This window comes from Eretmochelys imbricata, chromosome 3 (genome assembly GCF_965152235.1).
Source record: "Eretmochelys imbricata isolate rEreImb1 chromosome 3, rEreImb1.hap1, whole genome shotgun sequence".
In the NCBI taxonomy this organism is placed as follows: domain Eukaryota; kingdom Metazoa; phylum Chordata; order Testudines; family Cheloniidae; genus Eretmochelys; species Eretmochelys imbricata.
Genome location: NC_135574.1, coordinates 6,208,489 through 6,225,571, shown reverse-complemented (window position 1 = coordinate 6,225,571; position 17,083 = coordinate 6,208,489). Strand labels below are relative to the sequence as shown.

At 54.0% G+C, this 17,083-nt stretch overlaps 1 protein-coding gene across 5 annotated transcripts in view; it reads left to right on the top strand.

The window, feature by feature from the left end:
- Positions 1-15,437: 15,437 nt before the first annotated feature.
- Positions 15,438-17,083, top strand: part of PTK2B (protein tyrosine kinase 2 beta) — a 105,849-nt gene continuing 104,203 nt past the window's right edge. For 4 of the 5 annotated variants that reach the window (XR_013345532.1, XM_077812315.1, XM_077812319.1 and 1 more), the window contains exon 1: positions 15,438-15,581. The gene's annotated coding sequence lies outside the window, so the exon portion shown is untranslated. The remainder of the gene's footprint in view (positions 15,582-17,083) is intronic. The other variant, XM_077812316.1, reaches the window with a different exon arrangement.

The window sequence follows — 17,083 nt, the reverse complement described above, 5'->3', positions numbered from 1 at the left end:
ATGAAGAACCAGAAGGGGGAGCCGGTGTAAAGGTTCGGCAGGCTCAGAGATGGAGGAGACGTTACGGCGGCTGGCCGAACAGCAGAAGGAAACGCGGAAGACCTTGCAGACCTTCCAGTCGTCCCACCACTTGGAGAGAGTTAGTCCTTGCTCACCCGGCAGGCTGAGCAACAAAAACGCCTGCAGGAATTGATAAGGGAGCAAACCCAGGTGCAGCAAGAGCTGTTACAAAGCACGGTGAGTCTGCAGCAGGGATTGGCAGTCAGGCTCAGGGGATATGCCTCGGCAAAAGGGGCCCCACAGATGATCCGTTTTTGGTCACGTTTGAGAGAGGGCTGTGGGGGCAGGATGGGATAAGGGCAGCTGGGCCCTATGGCTAGTATGCTGTTTAACAGGAGAAGATCATGTGGCCTACGTGGCTCTCAGTGATGAGCAAGCAAGAGTCTATGAAATGGTTCAGGTGGCCATTCTAGACTGGGTGGGCCCTTTGATGGAAAAATACCAGCAAAAACTTTGAGCCGCAAGATGGACTAGGGGATTACGGCCCTGGGCATTTGCCCCCAAACTGCCAGACTGGGCCATGCGTTGGCTGAGGCCAGATGCCCAAGGCATGGCTGATATTATGCATGCTGTCATTTTGGAACAATTCTTGCAGAGCCTCCCAGAGAATGCCCGGGTATGGGTCAGGCAGCATCAATCCATCACCCTAGAGGGCAGCTAAAGGAACAGAGGAGTTTGTGGAGACATTCCCAGAGGGGGTCAGCAGTTTAAGGGTCTGGATCCAGGGAGGAAGACCAGCGCACAAGTGAAGCTTGAATGTATGCAATGTAAGAATCTCTGCCCTATGGCACAGGTGCCCCAAGAAGTTCAGAAGATGTTTAAATGGAAGCGGGTTGGAGTAGCGGCAGAGCTGGCCTCAGGGAATATGGTGCCCTGGGTGAATTTGTTTTTTGGCACCCCTGGTGCCTGTGGGCCCCCCATCACCCCTGGCCCCCATGGGCTCCCCCCCATTGCCCCTGGCCACCATGGGCTCCCCGGGCTCCCCACCCCATCTCCCCTGGCATCCACGGTGTAACCGGAGTCCCAGGGGAGCCAACTGAGGTCACTCAATTAGGGTGAACTGCAAAGAATGGGGCAGGCAATCCCCAATGCTGGTGGACATTCCAATGCTTAGATTTACCAAGACAGCACAAAACAGCTTCTATAATACCTCACTGGTTACCCAGAAGCCAACAACACAGTTCCCTTAAAGTAACCCACCCTCAGGCCTCCACCTAGACACCCAAGTCAAATGTGATGAGGATTACTGAAAATCTTATTAATCATATAAAAAAGTTCTACCAATTCCAAAGGTTCAGACACATTACCTCTCAGGTTAATAAATATTCCAAATCTTACCCAAATACACACTTAAAGCCAATTCTTATTAACTAAACTAAAATGTATTTAAAAAGCAAAGAGAGAGCTTGTTGGTAAAAAGATCAGTACACATGCAGACATGAGTTCAATTCTTGAGATTCAGATTCATAGCAGAGATGGTGAGCTTTGTAGATGCAAAGAGTTCTTTTAGAAATAGTTCCTAGGTTATATAGTGTCAAAGTTTGACTCAGACTCACAATTTATCAGACCACTCTGTTTTATTAGCAAAGCTGCTCTGCTAATACATTTAGAAATGAGCCCCCCGAGTGGGGCTTGTGTCTCTTAATTTATACAGTTTTTGGAGAACAAGTTACAGAGAAGTTACAGACAAAAGAAGAAAAAAGATTTTAGTCACCACCCTTCGAGATCCCTGAGACCAGTCACGTATCTTCAATTACCTGCCACCCTTAACAATCTCCTTTAACAGCTTCCAGTTAACTTAACTAATTGCCCTTCACACCTTCCATTCTGATGCCTGCTTCTTAGACGTGCTGGCTCTATTTTAATTGCTTCTCCATTCAAAAGCTAACTGTCCCTAGTGTGCTTCCTCAGATACTTTGTAACATGTTTTGGCATGCCCTCTCATATACAATGTATCCAGCATGTCCCCTTATACAACGCTATACTTATACAATGTTATACTTCCACAATAGTCCAATGTTTATATTCAGGGTGGTCCAGTCAGGACTGGGATTCAGTCCTTATGGCTTAGGCTTCCCCTGCATGAAGCCTGAAGCAGATCTGAGATAAAAAGATGGGGACCCAAATATCTTTGTACAGTTTCAGGCCGTCTTGTGACAGCTCAGAGTCTTTTGGTGAACAATAGGCAATTATGGGGACTTTTGAAGTAGATCCATTTCCTAAGCATCATTGGTAATTATCTACACAGATTAACATAAGGCAATTGCCTGTTTTTCCACGATTCACAGATGATTTGCTGTACATTTCAAAGATGGATGAATACAAGGATATCCTATGTTTACAGTTCATCTCAATGTTAAGATGTCCTTTTGATCTCTGAATGAACAGAATACAGCACAGACAAGGACTGTTTGATTACATTGTTAACCTTTAACAATATATATGTAAATACACAAAAACACAAACATTATCTACCAAAATGTCTTTAAGGGTTGAATTGGAGTCATTTATCCTGCAGGATGCTTAATGCTTCCCGGTCATGCGTCACACACAGACTCCCCCTCCCATCGCCTGTCAGGAGGGCAGCACAGGGGGGAGTTTCTGAGCCAGGGGAGCCCCCTCCCCTGACCATCGTGCTTGCAGGAAGAGGGGGGACACAGATGCTGTCTCTCTGGCTCTGCAGACACAAGCCCTGCTGCCTGCACCTCCCCGCCAGGCTGGCAGCTCTGGGTGGCATCACCCACCCTTGTCCGGAGGCTCCAGCCCTGGGCTCGCCACACTCACCCCCACTCCGGCAGCCCAGGCCTATCAGCGTGCGGCACTCAGATGGTGACACCCCCCCCATCCCCAGATGGCTCCCTGGGCAGTCACCCTTGTCACTCACCCTAAGGTCGGTTCTGGGTAGTGGATGGGTTGCCCCACCCTCTCTTGTTAGACACAGACTGGAATCCCTTCCCATTAGGGAAGCAAAGGGGTGTCCAGAAACCCCAGAGGGAAGGAATGAAACCCACAGGGAAGGGACAAGAGCTGTTAAACTTAGAAGGGTTGGGAAACGTAGACAAGAGAACACAAAGAAAGGGGAGCACCCCGAGGGATGAAGAGGTAAGAGAAAAAAGACAAGGAAATAGTCTCAGGGGATAAAAATAATCTGAGCTCGTTAACAGCGGTTGAGAAGTTATCGGAGCTCCTGCCTCCGGACAGCCGGGGAGGGGGGAATCCCAAGAGCAGTTGGAGAGTTGGGGTCACCAGGAGGAGGAGGGGCACCAGCAGCCCCCCCCCCCCGCAAAGCAAAGAGGCCGAGAATGAGGAGTGTGGAACCCCAGGGGGCCCGGGTGTGAGGACCTGTGTGGGTGGAGAAAGGGATCCTAGCTGGCTAAGTTGAGTAGCAGCTCCAGTACCCTGGAGACAGAAATACCGGGGCGGGAGGTGGGTGGCAGAGTGCTGCGAATCAGCACCCGAACCAGTGCTAGGATGGACAGCCATTTTCACTGCTGGCTCTGCTCCTATGCCCTTCCTATGCCATCTAGCGGCGTCTCCTGCGATAACAGCTGAGCGACTCCATGGGCCGGTGCATTCGGATCACTGTTTAACCAGTCAGACCCTCCCCTTCCTGGTGACCAGGAGAGGCCTTCCTGGTGACCAGGTCAGATGGGGGGCTGGGTAGCTACCCAGCTAATTAGCCCATTAACAAGGAGGCTGGACAAAAGGGCAGAGGCAGGAAATGCGAGGGGAGAAAGGGAAGAGAAAGACAGGCCAGGGGGGCCTGAGACAAGGGAATTCTCTGGGAGGAGACACCTTTGCCGCCCTCCCCTTTGGAGGAGGGGTAGTAACGCTGGAGGACCCTGCAAATGCACTAGTATGTAGGTGGAGGAGTGCCACAATGGAAATAAACGGCATGGTGGCATCTATGCAAGAAGTCTCTGGGCAGGTCTGTGTGGGGCAAAGAGAATGGAGCAAAGGGCCAAAATCTCCTTCTTGCTCTTTGGACAGCAATGCGGGGGAAGAACGTGTCACCATATGGACCCCAGCAGTCTCTTCGTGGTGCCCCTAGCCGTCCTCCGAAGCAATGCAGCTGCCATCCTGGCATCCCCACCAACGTCTCCCCGGAGCGCTGTGGTGGAGTTGCTGTCATGTTTCAGGCCAATCACATTCACACCTTTTCTGCACACATTTGCGCAAGTGGAGTTCTGTTCCTCGGAAGCACATGTCAAGCCCACACACCAAGAAAAAGGGCTACATTTGTGAAGAAATTGCTCATAATGTATTCTGTGGCTGGCTCGGATCTCTGGGGTTTTTTAGTCAACAGCCCTGTATTTCTCTTTTATCATCAGATCGTGCTTTTTATGAATTCATTATTATGTACATGACAGTATTACCGAGAGGTCCCATTGTGCTGGGTCCAGGACACACACATGGCCAAAGACAGGCAATCTAACAACACAAGCCAGGCAAAGGAAGTATAATTATCCATAGTTTACAGATGGGAAACTGAGGCACAGAGCGAGCAAGTAACTTACTTGATTTCATGCCGGGAGCAAGTGGCAGGGAGAGACCTGGCAGTTACAAATGTGCTCTCTAGGCATTTGACAAAAGTGCAGTGGAGCAAAATCCAGAGCTAGACACCAAAATCCAGAGCTAGACACATACTCTGATGAAATGTGGACTCTGATTGCCAGAGCAACAGTTCAGAATGAGAACCTGCAGAAAGCAGCTAATGCTTATTAGCACAGGGTGGCCAGGGCAGCATCTTCTCAGTCCCTATCACCGATTCGGGTGGAGCTCTCAGTCCTCAGTGGGATTTTGTTTAAAGACGTCAGGATAGCGATTCTCTAAGGTGCTACAGAGGAATATGTTACAAAGGATACAGGAAGGACCTTGAGGGACTGAGAAAGCTAAGAGAAGGGCCAAAGATGTTTTATACTGGCCACAAATGAAGAGCGACACTGAGGAAATTTCAGGTTTCAGAGTAACAGCCGTGTTAGTCTGTATTCGCAAAAAGAAAAGGAGGACTTGTGGCACCTTAGAGACTAACCAATTTATTTGAGCATAAGCTTTCGTGAGCTACAGCTCACTTCATTGGAATGCATCCGACGAAGTGAGCTGTAGCTCACAAAAGCTTATGCTCAAATAAATTGCTTGGTCTCTAAGGTGCCACCAGTACTCCTTTTCTTTTATCGAGGAAATTGTCAAAGGCAAGTGAAAGTGACCATGCTGGTGATGGCACAGGGGGAAAAATTGTCCCCTGGAGCAAAACAGGCATGGATTTGTTTACGTTGTCTGGGGCGAAAATGATGTACTTGGTCTAAACGATTATTTTCACTTCCCTGAGATAGCCTTATTAGCAGATCCTGTGGCTAAACAGGTGATTGCGTGTGGCAGATCTATTTTTGCTAGACGTTGTGTGCCTGACCAAGTGATGTCTGATGATGGGCTGCAGGGTAGCAGGCATGTGTTTAAGCAGCTTGCAGCAAAGTTTGGGTTTTCATGTCGCCGCAGTCGCCATTGTCCCCAGACCCATGGGCTGGTGGAAAGCGGTGCCAAAATAAGAAAGCGGCTACAGGAAAAGGCGACGGCGTGAGACCAAGCCGTACTCAGCCGTGTCAAAGTACAGGGCGGCATCAGTGAAACATGGTTCGTCACCTTCAGACACTTTGTTCAACAGAAAACTCGAGAACGACGATGCCTGTAACCCCGAAAGCTGATGGTCAGAGGAATTGCGCCGACATAGAAAGAGGCAGACAATATGATTTGGGATTCTGGGGCCTGCCACCACTCCATGAGCGTGACGCAGTGTGCCTTGGCCAGGAATCAACGGTCGCAAACAGCAGGGGGTCACGAGAGGGGTGGACACGCCCTGAGCATATTGAGACTACAAATAATCATCATAATAATGAAGGCAGAGAGGTTTTTTTGTCTATGCAAAGGCTGGTTTGTTCCTCTTTCCACGCGGAGCAGCTGGTCTCTGATGAGCCGGGGTGACTGGCAGGGCCTGCTTTCATCAGAATGCACCGGCCCATCGAGTCGCTCAGCTGTTATCGCAAGAGAAGCCGCTAGATGGCATAGGAAGGGCATAGGAGCAGAGCCAGCAGTGAAAATGGACAGGGCCAGTCTTAGGGAAAATGATGCTCTGGGCAAACTTGCATTTTGGTGCCCCTGGCCTCTGCTGTCTCCCCAGGCTCCCCCCTGATCGTCCGGGCCCCTGCTGCCTCTCTGAGCTCCCCACTCATCTCCCTTGGGCCCCGATGCCTCCTCTCCCCCATTATCCCAAGCTCCCTTTTGCAGCCTTGCCCCCCAGGCCCGCCCTGCTCCTTGCCTCTTGACCACGGTGACCCCGCAACCATGGTGCCCTGGGTGGTCGCCCACCCATAAGGCTGGCCCTGAAAACAGGTCCCTGTCCTACAAACACTTATGGCTCCGCTCTGCAGTTGGATCCACTAGCCACCAGGGCTATGCCTGGGCACAGAGGCAGCAAGTCTAAGCCACACACTGGCATTGCAGCATTTAATGAGATAAAGAAGGGAAGAAACGGGGGGGAGATACATAGTTACTCGTTTTTGTTTAGGGGCACAGTGTGTGCCTGCAGACCACACAGAGCTGGGTGAAGTGTCTCTGCAGGATGGGTCAGAATCATGTAGAAATTGGATGTAGCAGGTACTGGGCATGCTCATTAGCTGGTTGAAAATGCCTGGATGATTTCCACTGTGGGCAAGGAGCCTGGCAGGATATACCCAGAGTCACCCTCTGAACGTGGAACAAAGGGGAGCTCAAGGGAATGGGGAGGAGTGAACAAATAGGAGTGGGAGCCAGAGTGATCTGGAAAACTCAGCAGTGGAGCAGTGCCAGGGACTGTGTTCCAGTAGGGTGACCAGATGTCCCGTTTTTAAAGGGACATTCCCGTTTTTTGGGACTTTTTCTTATATAGGCGCCTATTACCCCCCACTCCCTGTCCCGTTTTTTTCACAGTTACAGTCTGGTAGCCCTGTGTTCCAGGGACTCTGCCAGTCCGTTGGATTTAGCCTGGGGCAGGCTCCCTGGCCCCACCGGAGAGGAAGAGGGCTAGAACTGCTGCAGGTTGGGCAAATTCCAGGCTGTTGCTGAAGAGACTCAAAGACAAAGTGGGACTATCGCTTGTTTCCTAACTTTAAGGAGCTGGCGTGTGCTACAGACAGCATCCTGCAGAGGCTGAGGTGGGTAAGTCCGCCTAGAGAAGACACCTGGAACAGTGGCTCTCAACCTTTCCAGACAACTGGTCCCCTTTTCAGGACTCTGATTTGTCTTGCCTACCCCAACTTGCACCTCACTTAAAAACTCAGGCTTTGGCTTCAGCCCCACTCGGGCTTCAGCTTTTTGGCCTGGGCCCCAGCGAGTCTAATGCCGGCCCTGGCAACCCCCCCCCCAAAAATAAACTCGTGACCCACTTTGGGGTCGCAACCCACTGGTTGAGAACCACTGAAAATATCGAGCGTATAAACAAGTCATTCTCGGAATGAAATTTTAGTTTGCCTGACTTCCCTCATGCTTTTTATGTAGCTGGTTGTAAAACTAGGCAAATATCTGGATTTGATGTACTCCTGGAAGATCTCTGCTCACCCCCAGGGGTACGTGTACCCCTTGTTGAGAGCCACTGACTTAGGGGAGCGTGTGTGGGAGTGCATGCAATTATATTTTGCATTTGAACTGGATGGTAAGAAGCATTAAAACTTGGGGACCCCCCTAAAATGTTTAAAAACTTGTAATTGACACTACTGACAATTGTTTCATGGGTTAAAGGTAAACAAATGCATGTACATTTATCGGTCTAGATATAGGTACAGCTTTAGCAAATGCTTTTCCCTTTTGTCACTGCGTCTCTCAGGGGTTTAACTCTGTGTAATGTATATAAACACAGCTAAATCCTGAAAAGACGACCCTCTGATCTGGGCTGCAGCGGAGAGGTAAAGCTGCGCGATACAGGAAAGGGCACGGAGACATTTTGCCTAAAAGGCGCAAAGCTTTCTCCAAGCCAGTTACGCAAACACTGGCCCAAACAGTACGGGTTTGGTACATTGAGTTATGCAGAATGTGGAGCGTAGCTCATTATCAGTAATTCAGTATTGCTACCCCAGAACATTCACAAATCGTGAGACTGGCCTGAAAAAGGTGCCTTTTATGTTAAATAACTAACGTTGGGGCTTTTTTCTCTGCCCTCTGGCTTTGAGCCCTCAGGGTGTGCTTCTCCAGCTTTTCCCTGCAGCAGTGAGGCTGAGAAACATACTTAAAAGACAGCTGAGCTCTCTGATGATCTCATGACTCCAGCAGCTGGGTCTTTAGGAGACTCACTAAAGATCGTGAGACTTGCCTTAGAGCTGGCAACCCTGAGCAGCCGTGTGACAGTCGCACTTGGAGAACACTCCAGCAGAGAGCAGGGCCCCACTGTGCTGGGCTCCGTACACACCCCCACACCCCCCCACAGTGAGAGACCCCTCCCAGCCCAAGGAGCTTACAACCTAAATAGACAAGAGGGGGGATGGGAAATAGAGGCATCGAGAGGGAAAGTGGCTTGCTCAAGGTCACTCAGCTGGTCAGAGGCCAAGCCAGGAACAGAACCCAGGTGTCCCGGCCCTACGGCCATTTTTTGTTTTTGTGTTTTTTCTAGTGGTTGTGGCCCTCTTCGCGCTGGGGTTCACAAGGGCACCAGGTGCGGCTGAGGATGCAGCAGGCCCCCGTCTCTGCCGCGTTATCTTCACCTTCCCCGTCCGCTGTTCTAACGTCGTCCGCTGAGCCCAGAGCCACTCGCTTCATTTGTGACCCCCGGGGCCTCTCCGGCGCTCCAGCCCTACCAGGCCGTTGTGCGTTGGTGGGACTGTCACTGGACAAGGCCTGGTGTCCCTCTGGCTGGCGCAGCGGACGGGGTGCGCGTTTGATGATCCAGTGGGGTCAGGGTGGCCCCGACCCCCGCCAGGCCACAGTCCTCTTTGCTCCGGCGGCCACCTGCTGCGCGGGCTGTCACGCCGGATGGAACCAGAGCCCGGCTGGCTGGAACTCAAGCCGCTGCCGCCCGGGCTGGAGCAGGCTCGTCCCCGCAGCGGACCAGCCGCGAGGTGGCCCAGCGCCCCGCACCGGCTGCGCAGCGCCCGACTTGCACCCGGGCCGCGCCCCCGCCCCGGCCCCACTCCCGCAGGCAGCGTGCGCCCAGATCCACACGGGGGCAGCACCAACGCGCCTGAACCGCCTCCAGACACGGCTCCAGCTCCGCCGCTGCACGGACAGCCCCAGCCGGCTCGCCGCGTGTCCCCACTCCCGGCACACGTGCGTTCCGCTGCCGAGCGCTTTCGGAGCCGGGCGGCTGCGGGGCCAGCAGCTGCTCCCTCCTGCCTGCCCAGCCCTTGGCGCCTCTCCTTCAAAGTAAGTTGGGGGGTGTGTGTGTAAATGTGATGGGGGGGGGGTGTCTTTCCAGCACCCTGGAGGCTTGAAGCCATTGCTCTGGAGTGGGCGATGAGGGGCTATTAATAAATCCTTCCCTTGGCATGGCTGGTAGCTTCTCCCAGCGAGGGGGAGGAATGTGTGGCTGGCGAGGGTTTGGAGACACAAAGTCAGCCAGTCTCCCGAGGGCAGGGCTGGAGGGCTACTAGAAGGGGCTACTAGACCCTGTCCCTTCTAAGCCCCAAGCCCACTGAGGCGGGTCAAACGCTGTTGCCCTCTGTGGGGAGGTGCCCAGGTTGCTGGTGAAGCAAGTGGCTCTTTCCCCATCTTAGCCGTCCAGGACGGATGGAGCCGGAGTGAGCTACTGTCGTGCGGGGTGGGCATTGGGCAGTTCTGGGCACGGGTGCGGCGTGGGGGGAAGTTGGCATAGGCAGGACTGAGGCTGGCTGCCCGTGCTTGGCTGGATCTGTGGAAGAGGGCACAAGGCGGGGGTGGTCCGCCTAGGTGGTCTGCATGGCTGCGGGCAGGCTGTAGGCTGGCATCCTGCCTGATGGTCTGTTTTCTGCCTCCCATTTCAAACCCGTGCGCGGCTGGGGAGTTTGGCCCGGCGAGTGTGTCCCCACGGACGGTTTGTGGGGTTCCCCAGCCACTCCCTTCTTGCAGGAGCCTTGCTCGGAGTCCCTGGCTGCTGATCTTCTCCCGCAGCAGAGTGAGGGCAGGCGCTGGAGAAATGGCTTGGAGGCTCCACAGGTCGGGGGCTAGAGCAGGTTTGGGCTGAGATGGAGAGGCAAAGATGGCTCCAAGTCCACCCTGCAGCCTGGAAAGAGCAGGGCCACTCCCATGATCCCCAGTCTGTGCCCTGGACGTCCCTGATTCCTCCCCCGTGGCTGACCTGACAATGTGTACAGATCATGTGGTACCATAATGGCAGTGAGGTCCTGCAGTGCCAGCCCAATAGCAGTGCAGGGAGCTGTACATGAGCCCCCTGGAAGGATACGTTGCCCCCTGTAAGAACAGGGAGCTGTACATGAGCCCTCTGTAAGGATACAGGTGTATCGCAGAACTGTTGCCTTGTGGTAGGACAGGCGGCATGGCCCAGGGGAGAGGGACTGGGAATTGGGAGCCCTGACCCTGTGACTGACTCACTCTGGCACTAGGCGAGTCACTTCACTGCTCCGTGCCTCGGTCTCCCCCTCTCCTGAAATAGGCTACTCACCTCCTCTTTGTGATTTATGGCTGAAAAGCGCTATGGGGGGATGACCAAGGGGGTTGGAAAGTTTGCACCATCAGGGCGCTCTGCAAGTGGTACCAACGCTGTGATGTCCCACCCCCTGCAGAGGTGAGTTTCGTTGGCCCCGGCCCTGTCCAGGGGCAGGGAAAGGCGTGAGACAGCACCGCCTGAAAGGGCACCAGCATCCCAACAGTCTCAGGGCTAGTGGCTGCTAAACCAGCCCTGATCACGGTGTAGCCAAGGCACCTGTGTGGGTTCATTGCACCCCCACTCACTGGGACCGTTGTGTCGTCAGCAAGCTCGTTTCCGGACAGTTGTGCGCTTTGTCCGAGCGGCTTTAACGACTCGGGCGCATCTGCCGCGGATTCACCGACATGCCCTGACCACCACCTAAGCCGTGAGCCGTGGGATTCAGGCCCTTCTGCTGCAGAAACACGGCTCCATGGGCACCTGTCCCCCATGCCTTGCCGAAGCGTCTCATTTAAATATGGCCCTAGGTGCGTGGGTCAGTCTTTAGCCCCTTAATCTTCCCCAGTCCCAGGGACAGGCAGATGTCGTCTCTCTCCAGCCTCGCCTTCCTCTTCTTGTTCCTCTCTCTAGCCTGCTTGCAGGGCTCCAGCGTGTGGGCTCCCCATGGCTCCGGACAGAGTTTTCCCCAGGGGTGCTAGCTGGCTTCCTAAATCTTCTGGGATGCCCCAGTGTCTTCCCAAGAGCGGGGAACTCTGATGTCAGCGAGGAGGGGCAGGGCGATGCGTCAAGGCTGAAGGTAGATCCAGCGGTGGGCCAGCTGTGGGGCTGGGCAGGAGCCCATGGTGGACAGAGGGTGGTGGGGTGGGGAGCACCTGGCGTTGTTGTGTAAGGATGTGGGGTGCAGGGTCCGTCCCCCCCCATTTGGCAAGGCGGGGCTGTGGACTGCAGGGAGCTGCAGAGAACCGCCGCCCCGGCCTCTGTTGGGGCAGAGCTGTGTGACCTTTAAATACATAAATACGCCTCTCCGTGCTAGCCTGGGGAGATGGCCGCGGTCAGAGGATAAGCTCGATTAGCTGCCACTAGGGATCGCGACCTGCGTACACCGCCAGCGCATACTCCTGAGCAGGTCTGATTGCATCCAGCCCAGGGCAGTGGGGAACAGCCTCTCTCCCCACCAGCCGCTCACCTGGCTCAGCGAGCTGGCTCAGCAAGCAAGCTCCCGGGGGTTGTGGTTGGGGGTCCAGGCTTCCTAGGCCAGCAACTCTCCATCCCTCCTGCACGCCTCACTGAGCGTGCCTTGCTCTCTAGCGCCCCCTCTGGCCGGAGCTCTGTGTGACACGCTGGCAGGCAGAGGGGGCGCTGGAGAGCAGCACGTGCCCAGATACCATGGCAATGGGGGCAGAGCCAGCCCTCCCGGAGTGTAGCTAGGATGCAGAGTCAAAGGTGGCAGTGTGTGGGAGGGGGAAGAGATGGTGCCTGGGGTCCTGGAGGGGCTGTAATAAGGGGCAGTGGAGTGGATGATAACCATGCGTTGGGGAAGGTGGATAGCCGGGAGATGTAGGAATGACTGAAGGGCTATGTGCAACTGAGGCCTCAAGCATCCTGTCATGGTACATGCAGTGTCTTGTGTGAAACCTGGGGTGGAGTTTTCAAGGCTCTCTCTTCCTCGGGTGTTCTCAGGTCCTGGTCAGGAGCAGGAAGGAGGATCTTCCAGGAGGTCACAGGCGGTGTGCATCATGAATTCAGGTGGCAGGTGCAGTCGGAGGATCTGGGCTGGGAGCCTTCCATGCATTTACTTTTAAGGAGAGAGGCTGATGTGGGGAGGGGTGCAGGACACCTGGGTAGGGCTGGGCAGGAATGGCTTTCCTGTCCTGGGAGAATTTGCAAGATTTTGAAATTTTTTCCTGGCCTGAATTGGGACGAAAAGTCAAAATCTTCAAAATTTTCACAAACCGAGAAAACGAAATCAGTTTGGGTCAGTGGAATGTTTTGTTTTGATCATTTCCAAATGGTCCGTTTCCTTTTTGACCTTTCCTCTTTTTTTTTAACCTTTTTTTTAGTCTAAATTTACTAAAATTTTGAACCAAAAAGTAATTTCAACTTGAAAAGCCAAAACTCTCTGAGTTGAAAACACTGAAATGGGACATCTGGACAATTTCAGAGAGATTTTTTTCCACAAATGTTTTGCGTGGGGAGTTGGGTTGAAACTGACCCACTTTCATGAACAGCTTTTGTTCTGACGAACCCACATTATTTTTGCCAAAGAGGAGCAGTCAAAAAATTCCCAACTCGGTGTACTTCTGGGTTCGAAGCCGGGATCTGCCGCGGACCCAGCTTTGAACCCTTGGGCAAGTTGCTGCACCTGCGGTGCCTCAGTTTCCCTAGTGGCAAAATAGGGCTGATGATATGCTTGCTCCCCCCTTCGTAGGGCGAGTTGAAGATCTGTAGATGAAAAGTGTACTTATTTATTAAATAGCAGCAATGCCTGGAGGGTGCAAATGGGCGGCGCCTCAGTGTGCTGGGCACTGTACAAACGCACAGTAAAGCTTATGAAGTGCCAGCACATTGGACAGTAACAGCTCATAGGCTGAAAGTGAGTTGGGGTATATACAGCAGCTGCAATGAGACAATGTGATAGGGAGCTTGGTTGTGCCGGAGGCTTTGCACCCTCCGGGTGTCCAACGAGGGAGCAAAAAGCCAGAGCCAACAGAGGCCGAAGAAAGGTGGCTGGATCTATGGTGACTTCCTGAATGTGTATTGTTGCTTGTATCCACTGTTAACAAATGTGGCTAACAGGTTGCAACACGCATGCTTGCATCCCCTGGGCTGTTGAAAGCTTAACCCACAGGCGGAAGGGCCGTGGGGTCTTGTAGTTAAAGAACTGGCTTGACTGTGTTGAAATAGGGGTTCAAGTCCTGCCACGTGCCCTCTCTGTGCTGTAGTGCCCTGCCTGTAAAATGGTAATACCTTAGCTGTACAGACGGTTAGTTCTCTGGGACAGGTGCCGTCTCTTACCATATGTCTGTGTAGCACCTACCACTGGGTACTACAGAATCAGTCTCTCTTTTGCCTGCTTTTTAATGCTGAGGACTAGCTAGAGACTGATTCTACAGCCCAGTGGTGCAGGCAGTCCCTGGGAGCATTGGAGACTCACATTTGAGCCCAGATCCCATGTAAATGTCCTGGCCTCCTGGCTATTTTCTTCTTGCCCAGAAATTCACCCTGGACCTGAGACACCTTCCCAGTGAAAGTCTTGTGGCCAGTGACAGGTTTTTACGACAGGTTTTGATTTTGACTAATAGTCATTTTCTGTCCCATAATTCCAGACCGCCTGTGCATTTACCAGGGGCTGTGGGGTTAGCTCTGGGGTCTGGCCACCTTCCAGCTAAGGAATGGTCTATCTCCCCAGCTGGCGCTCGTTTCAGCTGGATGCAAAGTCCTTCAGCATTTAACTGACCAGAACTGTTAGGTAGCGTTGCTGGCTGTTGTGAAGTAGCTGCTGCATCCCACCCCAGAAGAGATGGCTGAAGAGATCCCTGTATACACCCATTACCTTCTTCACAGTGGGGCTGTGAGTAATGGAGAGCAGCCCTGAGGCTGCTCTCAGTTACATAGAGGGACTGGGCTGGTGCACAGCTGGCCCGAGATCAGGGAAGCACATCGTTGGCCTAAAGCAGTGATTCTCAACCTTTCCAGACTACTGTCCCCCTTTCAGGAGTCTGGTTTGTCTTGTGTACCCCCAAGTTTCACCTCACTTAAAAACAACTTGCTTACAAAATCAGACATAAAAATACAAAAGTGTCACAGCACACTGTTACTGAAAAATTGCTGACTTTCTCATTTTTACCATATAATTATAAAATAAATCTATTGGAATATAGCTATTGTACTTACATTGCAGTGTATAGTACATAGAGCAGTATAAACAAGTCATTGTCTGTATGAAATTTTAGTTTGTACTGACTTCGCTCGTGCTTTTTATGTAGCCGGTTGTAACACTGGGCAAACATCTAGATGAGTTGACGTACCCCCTGGAAAACCTCTGTGTACCTCAAGAGGGACATGTACCCCTGGTTGAGAACCACTGGCCTAAAGGCCCCTTGGCAGCATGCTGTGTGGTCCTTGAGTGCAGCTGAGGATCCGGGCCTGACTCTCCATGTGGCCGGTTGGGGATCAGACCCCTGCACCGGAGTTCTGAGTAAGATGGGGGTGGGTTTCCTTGTTTGTGGAGCCCTTTGCCAGAGAGGGGCATGGGGCGGTCTGCTCTCTATCTTGCCTGGCGCACTAGTTGTGACGGCTGCTGTCACGGAAACGTGGGCTCGAGGATTCATGTCACTGGCACAGGCCCCGAACCCATCCAGGAAGTGGGCCCCTGGGGTGTGGTTTTAGTAAGAACGATGCCCTTCCCCTTAGCACCAACTCCCACGTGGGCCAGGTCCTGCAAGTTCCTCGGTCCTGCTCTTGCCTGGCGAGCTAGAGACCTGCACAGAGGAGGAGCAAAGGAACCCACCGCAGGTCCCCAGGCTCCGGCTTCCCCCTTGCATAGGTGAGTCCCTCAGGCTCTTGGGAGGCAGCAGGATGCTGCAGACAGAGCTGTCAGCCTCCTGGGAGGAGCAGGGCAGCCTCGGCACCCCAGGGACCTGCTGGGGCTGGCAGGAGATGCAGGCAGGGAGAGAGGGAGGGCGGTGCTCGGAGGAATGCAAGGCAGCCCAGACCAGGAAGTGAGCGCACTGAGGGTGTGTAATTGCCAGGGTGTTTTCTCCAGGGCCTCCGGGGAAGGAAGATCCCATTTTCCATACCTCCGTCCCTACCCCCGTGCCCCAGGTTTGGGGTGCAGTCACGGGGCTGGGAGGAGGGGGGGCCTGCGGACCTACAGCTTTTTCGCTAGCACCCTGGGAGCCTCGAGGTGGGTGAAAAGGTAGGAGAGAGCTGGGGTTGTTAACCCCCTCGCCTGAAGGGTCCTTGAGAGGGTATGGCCGGGGTGCGGGCACCAAAGGTGTCCCGTTGTGTAGTGCTTGTGGGAGCACTCTGGCTTGTGTGGGGGTGACGATCGGCCCCCTGGTCGTTGGGGGAATCGCTGTGACTGAGGCAGGGCGCCTGGCCCCGCTGGTGTGAATGTGCCAGGCTAGTACATGCTCCTGTGGACACACGGGTGTGTTCTGGCTCCGTGCAAAATCTTCCCCACTCCCCTCTCTGGTGTGAGGCTGCTGAGGCTTGCCAGCTGGGATTGAACCCTGAGGTGTACGGATCCCCCATGTGACGGCATGTACCTTCCCGCGCCATCGGTATGCTGATAGCTGGGTAAATATTTGCCGTGGTTGGGCCAAATCCGTCCCCGGCGTAACTGTACGTGGGCTCCTTGTGTTTACTAGTCGGAATACCCTGGAGAGGGGCTGAGACAGGCCCTGCCGTACGGCACCCGGGCCAGGAGAGCTGAGGATGGTGGCATGCTCCGAGGGGACAGCAGGTAGGGCTGTCTGCTAAGGGAAGGGGCACGTGTCTCGTGATGGCTGATGCCAAGAGCACCATGTGTCCGAGATGAGCTGGAGCCTAGCCCTGGACTGGGTGTTGGGGGTCTGCCTATGGATATCCCCGTTCCAGTCTGCCACATGCAAGGAGAGACGGCCTCCTAAAACAACCCAGCCACTGGCTGGCTGACTCGTTGGCCATGTCCGTCCCCGTGGCTAGTGGCCTGCGGAGGCTGCCCCCGGGGAGAGACCTGCCTCGGAGGGGTGGTCTGCGGGACTCTCGTCTGGAACGGGATCTCAGAGGACACGCTGTGAAAGCTTAGTCAGAGAGGGGTCCCGGTTGCCGTATGAAGGTTGTGAGCACCGAGGAGGGGATGGGCTGAGGAGGGCTGGAAGCAAAGGGAGAGCACTAGACGGCTCCTCCTCCCTGCGAGAGCGAGGGGGATGAGGGTCTGCCAAGGGAAGAGGTGGCTGCTCCGGCAAGCCATGCTGGCCGAAGCACTGGAGAACTGGCAGCGGGGAATGATCCTGCCCTGGGTGCTGGGGATGGAGCGGATCCTGCCCTGCTTGGGTTGCTGTCAGCTTTGTAGGGGCAGGGGGTCAAACGCCGCCTGTAGCTGCAGAGATATAAACTGGAAACTTCCCTGAGCCTGAGCCAGAGCCGACTGTGAGCTGGCAAGTCCCAAAGTGCAATTCCACCCACCTCAGCTCAGCTGGGCCCAAACCTCTCCAGCTCTCAGGGGATGTTGAGTGAGCGTGTGGCTTTGTCTGGAGTTCCCCTATGCTCTGAGAGCGAGGAGGAAATCACACAAGCTGCCGGCGTTTCATGCTCCATTGGTTTCCTCCCATTTCTTATTCCTTCGCTGCTTCGTCTCTTCCCCTCTGATCCCTAAAGGCCGCAGAAGCTAAGGTGAGGGGGGGCGTCTGCAGAGCTCAGATGGCAACGGAGATA